The sequence below is a fragment of the Choloepus didactylus genome, chromosome 2 (assembly GCF_015220235.1).
Source record: "Choloepus didactylus isolate mChoDid1 chromosome 2, mChoDid1.pri, whole genome shotgun sequence".
Lineage (NCBI taxonomy): Eukaryota > Metazoa > Chordata > Mammalia > Pilosa > Megalonychidae > Choloepus > Choloepus didactylus.
In genome coordinates this window covers 132,792,155-132,801,765 of record NC_051308.1, presented here as the reverse complement: position 1 = coordinate 132,801,765, position 9,611 = coordinate 132,792,155, and the positions used below count along the sequence as shown (strand labels likewise).

The following is a 9,611-nucleotide window of genomic DNA, read 5'->3' as shown; positions in this document are numbered from 1 at the left end:
TATGAACAAGATTATTCCTATACCTTTGCTTGGATAGCGGGGACAAGAGACAGTCTGTGTTGGGGGCACTGCGAAGAAGTGAAAAAACGACGAGCAGAAAGAGGATCCTAAAGTAAAGGAATTCTCCCTTTACCCACATCCCAGTTTTGCCTGTGCACAGATCTAGAAATGCCCTTCTCAGGTGCTTCAGAATATTAGTTACATGGCCAGGCAATGCAGACCCTCCAGAAAGATGGCCTGCTCCACCGCTCACTAGGCAGCAGAATAAAGCCCACCACTTGCTTGAGTCCATCTCAAGCACATGGTTAATAGCAAAAACTTAACTTCTCTGAAGGAGATGTGCAAATGGAATATGTGAAGACAGTTCTTCCAAGAATCCTGTTGTTTAAACTCTGTTCACAAAGCATTCTGTCTGCTGCTCCAAACGTAAGCATTCTTTCTTAGAGGAAACTTTCCTCTCAAATTATTTAAGATTCTTCAGATTTTCTAGAAAGTGAATCTGAGTGGATATTAAATACAGTTAAGAGTAACTCCTCCTGCTGCATCATGGCGTCCATGGGGACCCTCACCTTCAATGAATATGGACGCCCTTTCCCCATCATCAAGGATCAGGACTGCAAGTCTCATCTTATGGGCCTTGAGGCCCTCAAGTCTCACATAATGGCTGCAAAGGCTATAGCAAATACAATGAGGGCATCACTTGGACCAAATGGGCTTGATAAGACGATGGTGGACAAAGATGGCAATGTGACAGTAACCAATGATGGGGCCACCATTTTAAGCATGATGGATGTCGCCCATCAGATTGCCAAGCTGATGATTGAACTCTCCAAGTCCCAGGATGATGCAATTGGAGATGGAACCACAGGAGTGGTTGTCCTGGCTGGAGTCTTGTTAGAAGAGGCTGAGTAGTTGCTGGACCGCAGCATTCACCCAATCAGAAGAGCCGATGGCTACAAGCAGGCCGCTCGCATCGCCATCGAGCACCTGGACAGGATCAGCGACAGCGTCCTCATGGACCTGAAGGACACAGAGCCTCTGATTCAGACCGCAAAGACCACGCTGGGATCCAAAGTGGTTAATGGCTGTCACCGACAAATGGCCAAGACTGCTGTGAATGCCGTCCTCACAGTGGCAGACATGCAGAGTAGGGATGTTGACTTTGAGCTCATGAAAGTAGAAGGCAAAGTGGGAGGGAAGCTAGAGGACACTAAACTTATTAAGGGTGTAATTGTGGATAAGGATTTCAGTCACCCACAAATGCCAAAAAAAGTGGAAAATGTGAAGACTGCGATTCTTACGTGTCCATTTGAACCACCTAAACCAAAAACAAAACATAAGCTTGATGTGACCGCTGTAGATTATAAAGCTCTTCAGAAATATGAAAAGGAAAAGTTTGAAGAGATGATTTAACAAATTAAAGAAACTGGTGCTAACCTAGCTATTTGCCAGTGGGGCTTTGATGATGAAGCAAATCATTTACTTCTTCAGAATAACTTGCCTGCAGTTCGTTGGGTTGGAGGACCCGAAATTGAGTTGATCGCTATTGCAGCTGGAAGATGTTGCTCCACGATTTTCTGAACTCACAGCTGAGAAGCTAGGTTTTGCTGGTCTTGTAAAAGAGATATCATTTGGGACAACTAAAGACAAAATGCTGGTCACTGAGCACTGTAAGAACTCCAGGGCTGTGACCATTTTCATCTGAGGAGGAAATAAGATGATCATTGAGGAAGCAAAATGATCCCTTCATCATGCTCTGTGTGTCATCCGGAACCTCATTTGTGACTACTGTGTTGTATACAGAGGTGGCGCTGCTGAGCTCTCGTGTGCTTTGGCGGTCAGCCAAGAGGCAGATAAGTGTCCAACCCTGGAGCAGTACGCCACCAGAGCCTTCGCTGATGCACCAGAAGCCATCCCCATGGCCCTGTCTGAAAACAGTGGCACGAATCCCATCCAGACAATGACCAGAGTCCGAGCCAGACAAGTGAAGGAGGAGAACCCTACTCTTGGCATTGACTGTTTGCATAAAGGCACAAATGATATGAAGCAACAACATGTCAGAGAAACCTTGATTGGCAAAAAGCAACAGATATCTCTTGCAACACAAATGGTTAGAATGATTTTGAAGATTGATGACATCTGTAAACCTGGAGAATCTGAAGAATAAGGAAAAAACTTAAGAGTAAAATGTAGTCGTAAGATCTACTACTGTGACTACATAAAGGGGTGTCTTGTGAAGCATCTACAGCCATTTATTATTTCCTTTTTCAGCCACTGTAGATGCTCTAATAAAAATATTTTTGGTAAAAATAAATAAATAAATAAATAAATACAGTTGACCAGATTATTTTTGTGGTCTCAAATGAAGCCAAATACTGAAAATAAAATACCAATTTTGTGCTATTTTGAGAATTCTTTAACTCTAATAGCTCAAGATAAATAGTAATAACATTTACTATTTTCTAACATTTGCTTGTAAGAGCATAGTGAAATGTTCTAATGACATCTAACTGTCAGAATAAGAAAATCACACTGACCACAGCCTAAAAGGATAGCATCTAAAGTTTCATGATAGTACTTATGTTTTTTTTATGGATTAGGTTTACTTCTGGTCAACATTTCTGGTGGGAAAACAATAGATTCAAACTCTTATGCCTATTGTTTGTTTTTAATGATAAAATAAGAACTCTTAAAACAAAAAGAGATGAGGATTTATAGATTGGTAAGGGTAAGAGTGTATGCTAAAAAGAGAAGATATATGGTCTACATACTTTTGTAAGATATGTTAACTAGCAAAACTGGTAGAATTTGCCTGTAATCATTGGTTAAAGAGAAGTTTAAGGTTTGGAAATGAAACGAGGCAATGAATTGAGAATGTCTTTGTTAAAGCACAGAAAAGGATTTACATTTAGGAAGATGAACCATTTTATTGGAATATTGGCCACAATAATTTTCACCTAGTCGTAGGGCAAAGCTATGCAATGAATTTGTGTTCTAATTAGAAGTCCAGAGACAAAGGAAGAAGGAGGGGGAGAGAATATTAACCCAGCTCTATCTCACAAATATTTTCATAAGTAACCTGCTTTGCTCATTCAGACAGTACAAAGTGCTGGTAACAACAATCTTACTTACTAATAGCCAATGTCTTCGGGTCTTCAGGAGCCAAAGATTTTTTGCTGAATTTGATCTTTCAAGTGGAAGATGTGTGAGTTTAGGAGATGATTTGTTGCTATTTGAAATGGGAAAATAGAGTAAAACAAAGAAACAAACAAACAAAAAACCAATCAACCAATGCTTGTATTGCCTAGAAAACGATACTTTCACCATTCACAGGGTCGGCCCTGCCCAGTTCTAATCCTGCCAGCAGCTCTCAGAGATAGTTGAGAAGACATCCATGCTTGCCTTAGCAGAACTAAGAGCAAAGTGGATACAAATTAAATTATGTCAAAATTCTCCCTCCTGAGAAAGTAGGGGTATAGATCTCCCTGGCAACATGGGACATGACTCCTGGGAATGAACCTGAACCCATCATGATAGGATTGAGAAAGCCTCCTGGACCAAATGGGGAAGAGAAATGAAACAAAATAAAGTTTCAGTGGCTGAGAGATTTCAAATGGATTCAAGAGGTCATTCTGGAGGTTATTCTTATGTATTATGTAGATATCCCTTTTAGTTTTTAGTGTATTAGAACAGCTAGAAGGAAATACCTGAAACTGCTGAACTGCAACCCAGTATCTTTGATTCTTGAAGACAATCGTATAACTATATAGCTTATACGGTGTGACCGTGTGACCGTGTGATTGTGAAAACCTTGTGGTTCACACTCACACTCCCTTTATCCAGTGTATGGACAGATAAGTAGAAAAATGGGGAAAAAAAAGTAAATGAATAATTGGGAGGATGAAGGGTATGGGATGTTTTGGGTGTTCATTTTTACTTTTATTTTTATTCTTATTTTTATTTTTTGGAGTAATGAAAATGTTCAAAAATTGATTGTGGTGATGAATACACACTGTGTGATGATTGTACACTTTGAATGATTGTATGGTACGTGAATATATCTCAATAAAATTGCATTAAAAAAATCCTCCAACCTAGGAAGGAAACAAAGCAGGTAAAAACTGGTTAAAATGTGGTACAAATATGACAAGACAGCAAACATCAAGCATTCTGCTAGTCTCTGAGCATCCAAACATTGCTGTAGCAAGCTGGAATGAGATTTGGCACCAAATAAAATGGTTTCTAAATGATGTTTCTTTTTTTTTTTCAGGAAACTAATTAGGAAATTAAGACGGATGTGGAGTCTACAGTTATTAAAATAAAATTCCATTGAGTCAACCATCGGTTTAAAAGAGAAAAGCAATTGTTTACAGATGCTCTGGCGAGGGAGGAGAAGCCACACTGTACAATGCCCTAAAACACACCAGATATAAAAAGGGGGAGAAACCTATAATATAATTTGTTATCTTTAAACTCCAAACATAATTTGATGAGTTTCAAAAAAGAAAAGAGGAAATATACATAAATTATCACATTTTTATGGCACTGAATAAAAAAATCAATTAACTGTAATTTACTTGAAAACGAGTTGGCAAAGAAACTACATGCATGTATATTAATACACCGCTGAATTTGGATAATGGATGTATGGGTATTTACTGAACAATTCTTTCTACTTTTCTGTTTGTTGAAAAAAAATTTATGATTAAAAAGTCTGAGAATCAATGATCCAAACAATATTTGAAAACAAACTGTACAAAGACTCCATTATTAAAATTTGGTCAAAAATTTGGTTTTAAAAGGCACTAATAAAAACTGCTTTCTTAGGCTTATTATAATAGTTTCTAAATTTTTGTCACATGGTGAATGCTGAGACCCTTGGGAAATAAGGGGAGTAAATAAATTCTCATTGTAGTTAGTTAAGCATAAAAAATATTTTAGAGTTTATATTTAGACCAAAAAGATATACAACATTTGTCATTGAAGAAAATGAAATCTTGAAACCAACAGGCATCTTCCGTTCTCTTTGGGGGATATTTGCCCTTAAGGGATTGATTCTTTTGTCAAGGAAGTGAGATTTACACACATGAAATAATTAGAAATGATATAAAATACAGATCTAAATTAAATACAATTGTGAGTTAAAATGTATTACAGATACATAAATACAGGGCATAATGACCCCCAAAGGTCCATATCCTAATCCCCAGAACCTGCAAAATTCTTACTTTACATGGTGAAAGAAACTTTGCTGATGTGATTCAGCGAAAGAACTTGAGATGAGATAGTACCCTGGATTATACAGTCGGATCCAATGTAATCACAAAGGTCTTTACAAGAGGGAGGCAGGAGGACCACAATCAGGAAAGGAGCTGTGAGGACAGATGCAGAGGTTGGAGAGATGCAGCCTGAGCCAAGGGGTGCAGGCAGCCTCTAGAAGCCAGAAAAGACAAGGAAACAGATTCTTATTTGGAGCCTCCATAAGAAATGCAGTCCTGCCGGCCCAATGCAGACTTCTAACCTCCAGAACTGTAAAATAATAAATGTGTGTTATTTCAAGCCACTATGTTTGTTATGGCAGTAATAGGAAATTAATACAGCATATTGTAAGTGAGGGTACCATAGAGATCAGGAGGAAAAGAGATCAATATTGATGAAACAGAAAGGGCTTCATGGAAGACATGAAAAATGTAAAAAAAAAAAAAAAATAGCTGAAAAACATCATTTGGGGATTATTTGTCTACACTTAACACAAAGCTATTGCAGTGCCTTCAATAAATATACAAGCTTATTATTTTCACACCACAGGAGACTGAAAGTGGGTAGGCCAGACTGGTGCAGTGACTCTACAATGTGATCAAGGTCCCAGGCTACTTTTAACTTTTGGCTCCCCTATCCTTAGCATGTGGCATTCAACTTATGTCTGCCTCATAGTCACAGTATAGCTGCTCTATCTCCAGCTCACATCTGCATTCGGGATAGGAAGAACAAAGTAACAAGGAGGAAAGGGTGTGTCTATATCAGGAAAGCAGACATTTCCTATAATTCTGGCAGATAGGCCAAACTGTGTCACATGACCATCTCTAGCCCCAAAGGAAGCTGGAAAAATGTACAGAATTTGCACAAAATTTGGATTATACTAGTAATGAAGAAGATAATGTAAAATGGTAGGTAACTAGCAGTGTCAAGTAAAGGACCTACAGAGTTTAAATAGTTTGAGACTTTAACTATGGTTTGTTAATTTCCTTGGGGTATGGTTGGAGCATATTGGAAGCAATGTAGTTATTTTAGGATATTTTTGTTTTGTTTTGTTTTGTTTGAAATGTTTTTTTTTTTAATTTTTTGATTAATAAAATTTAAAAATAAATAAATAAGTAATCGTTTGAGAAACCAAGGTAGTGTTCTAAGAGAGAAGAGAGAATCACAAAGTCATGTGGAAGTAGGCCTGATAAGGATGAAAAGAGAAAACCATTATCACTAGACTCCAGTGATTGATTCTCTTCTAGTGCCCATTAATTTCCCATAAGTATCTTTACCGTTTACCACACTGATTCTCAACAAGAGGCCACACACACACACACACACATTTCCTATTCCCCCACCATACTGAGACTCCCTGCTCCAGGGAATGCTCCAGGATCCTCTTTCATCCTCTCTCTGCTAGATCACTCCCCTCCCCTCAAAAAAGAAGGAATGCTGATATGCACAGGTAAAGACTTATGACATTTATTGGACAAACAATGTAACTATATGATCAGTGACTCTCCCTCTCTCTCTCACTTGATTCCATCATTGAGAAATCTCTTTATTCCTCTTGTCCCAGGTGGATGGTGATTTCCCCTCAGGATATCTGGAATGGATGGCTTAAACCAGATATGTCTTAAACCAAGAAGAACTTCTCCTTTATTTTCACTTTTCCTCAGCCTGCTTGTTAAGATGATACACACTGAGACTTGAAAGGAACCAATGCATTGAGGTTTGCCCTCTCTTGCTGCTTGGAACCCTTTTGTCACCATAAAAACAATCCCAGGCTAGACTATGGCAGAAGAGAGATGATGTTGAGAGGGGCTGAGTGAGGCTATTCCAGACCATTCAGCTGCAGCCAAGCCAGCCCAGACCAAAAGAACCACCCTCCCAACCTGCAAAACCTGAAAATACATATTTGTTCCTTTCAGCATTAGGTTTTGGAATGGTTTGTTATACGGCAAAAGTTAACTGATACACAGCTTTTCCTTTGACTCAGCTTTCCCCATAGGAATGATAAAGCGCTAAGGCTGAGAATTAGGTGTGGGCATAAAGGGAAAGAGTCCAGGGAGGCAACTTATAGGCCATGAATATCCAAACTCCAGGAGACAGATTTGAAGTTTGAATCTGAAGCTCATTATACTACAGAGGTGTCATTTTCCTGGCCTTATACTGTGGATTGGGATTGAGGAAGAGAACTGTAGTATCACAGGATACAGAAGTTGAGATCCCAAGGCAAGTACCACCACCCCACCCAGAGGCATACAGCTATCAGTAGGGATTAATGGGGGATAAGATTGGATAAGTAAGATGGAGCCAAATTATCGAGAAATTATGAAGAGTTAGACGATGATCAGAAAAAATAACCATGATGAAAACAGTATTTTAGGAGGATACATCTATCGGGGCTCCCTAGGTGTATTGGCAGAAATATAAACTGAAAACAGGGAGTCTGTCATAACATTATCACTCTAATTCAGGCATGAAGATGAATCATGAAAAGCAACCAGAAAATTAAAGAGAAAAGTAGGACTCTTAACAAATTTTATACTTTATATAACTGTAACTAGTATATGAACTATTATAGCAGAGACAGGACAGTTGTTTACAAATTCTTTTTGTCTTTCCTCCTGGGCCCACAGCCAGCCTACATTTCCCAGCCTCCCTTGCAGTTTAAGTGTAGCCATGTGACTAAATTCTGGCTGATGTAATGAGGGCAAAAGGAATGTGCTCCACTTCCTGCATGAATCTCTCCCTCTCTGTACCTTCTCTCTGCTTTCTTTGCATGACTCTCTGTCCTTTCATTATCTACTGGCTAAATGGAAAGGATTCCAAGAATATAGAGGAGGGCAGAGCCACACAATGAAGGAGCCTAGGTGTCCATGACCTCATGGAAGTCTACCCACTGAGCAGAAACATCCTCAAACTTTGTGGGAACAGCAATGAAACCTTTATTATATGAAGACACTGAACTATGCTGGTTTGTTTGACCCAGCAGCTAACGTTTCTTAGCCTAACCAATATAACTATAAAACGTGAAATTCAATGATTCATAATCTTTTCTTTTTGCTGTGACATGAGTTTTTATTGTGAATAAGAAAATAAGCACATTCAACAAAACTAATATACAGTCCTTATTAAACATTGCATTGTGTGACCTTGTCAGTAAACAAGTAAAATTCCACTTAACCCTAACATTCATCAGTGTAAATATCTAAAACATAATTGAATCATTATTTCTTTTCTTTAATCTTCAAAAGTAATTTTTTATTAGAGTAATTGTAGGTTTACAGAAAACTCATGAAGAAAATACAGTGTTCCTTTTTGCCCCCCCCTTATTAACACCTTGCATTAACATGTTACATTTGTCAAAAGTGATGAAAAAATATTATAATTGCCCTACTAGCTATGGTACAGTGTTTACATTAGGGTTCCCTGTTTGCACTGTGCAGTCATGTTTTTTTTTTTATTTCATTCTAGTAAAAATACATATTCTAAAATTTCTCCCTTTTAACCACATTCAAATATATAATTCAGGGCTGTTAATTGCATTTACAATATTGTGCTACCATCACCACCATCTGTTACCAAAACTTTTTCATCTTTTAACCAAAAAAAAGGGGGGGGGGGCGGGTGCTATACTCCAAACCACAGGGAATAAAAAACAGCTCAAATAAACCAGGAATTTAATAGAGTGCAGAAAACACAAATCTGTGACTTGGAGAGATGGATCTCATAAGCCAATGTTGGAAGGACATATCTTATTAATAAAAGCAAACACATCAGAAAGAGGGTAGGGAAATGACAACACTTCAGAATAAATTGGTAAAGCACTGTCTGGGAAAGCATTATTCTGATAATAGAAACAATTTAGAAAGCATTTAGTTGGGGATAAAAAAGGAGAGAACACAACTCAAATCACTGTTGGCGTGCTCTATGGAGCACCACTTTCCTAACAGAGATTATAAATTCAGGGTAGAGTTCACTGCACTAATGACATCAGCAACTTCTAAAAGTCCCCTTCTGCTGAAAATCAAGTATCATACTCATTCTTTCCTTGCCCCACTGGTAATTTCATCTCTTGGTAGGCACAGGAAGCCACAAAGGGAACCAACACTCCAGACCTAATTCTCAGAAATAAGGGAAATGTGGTTGGTGATTGGATGTGACAGGAAGTGACCATGTCATTTTTGAGTCTGTAATAGGGAAGGAAAGGAAAGTTGCAAACTGTTCAACATGTACCATAAGCTTTCGAAAACAGGATTTTAAATTATTTTAGAGAAATGGTAGGTATGATCTGGTGACAGAGATCCTGAACAGGAATTTGGCACAAAGGGGTTCAGATCTTTTAAAAATATGAAATTCTA

General features: G+C 38.3%; 1 pseudogene; it reads left to right on the top strand.

The window, feature by feature from the left end:
- Positions 1 to 546: 546 nt before the first annotated feature.
- On the top strand, positions 547 to 2,177 carry LOC119518412 (annotated as a pseudogene).
- Positions 2,178 to 9,611: the final 7,434 nt, after the last annotated feature.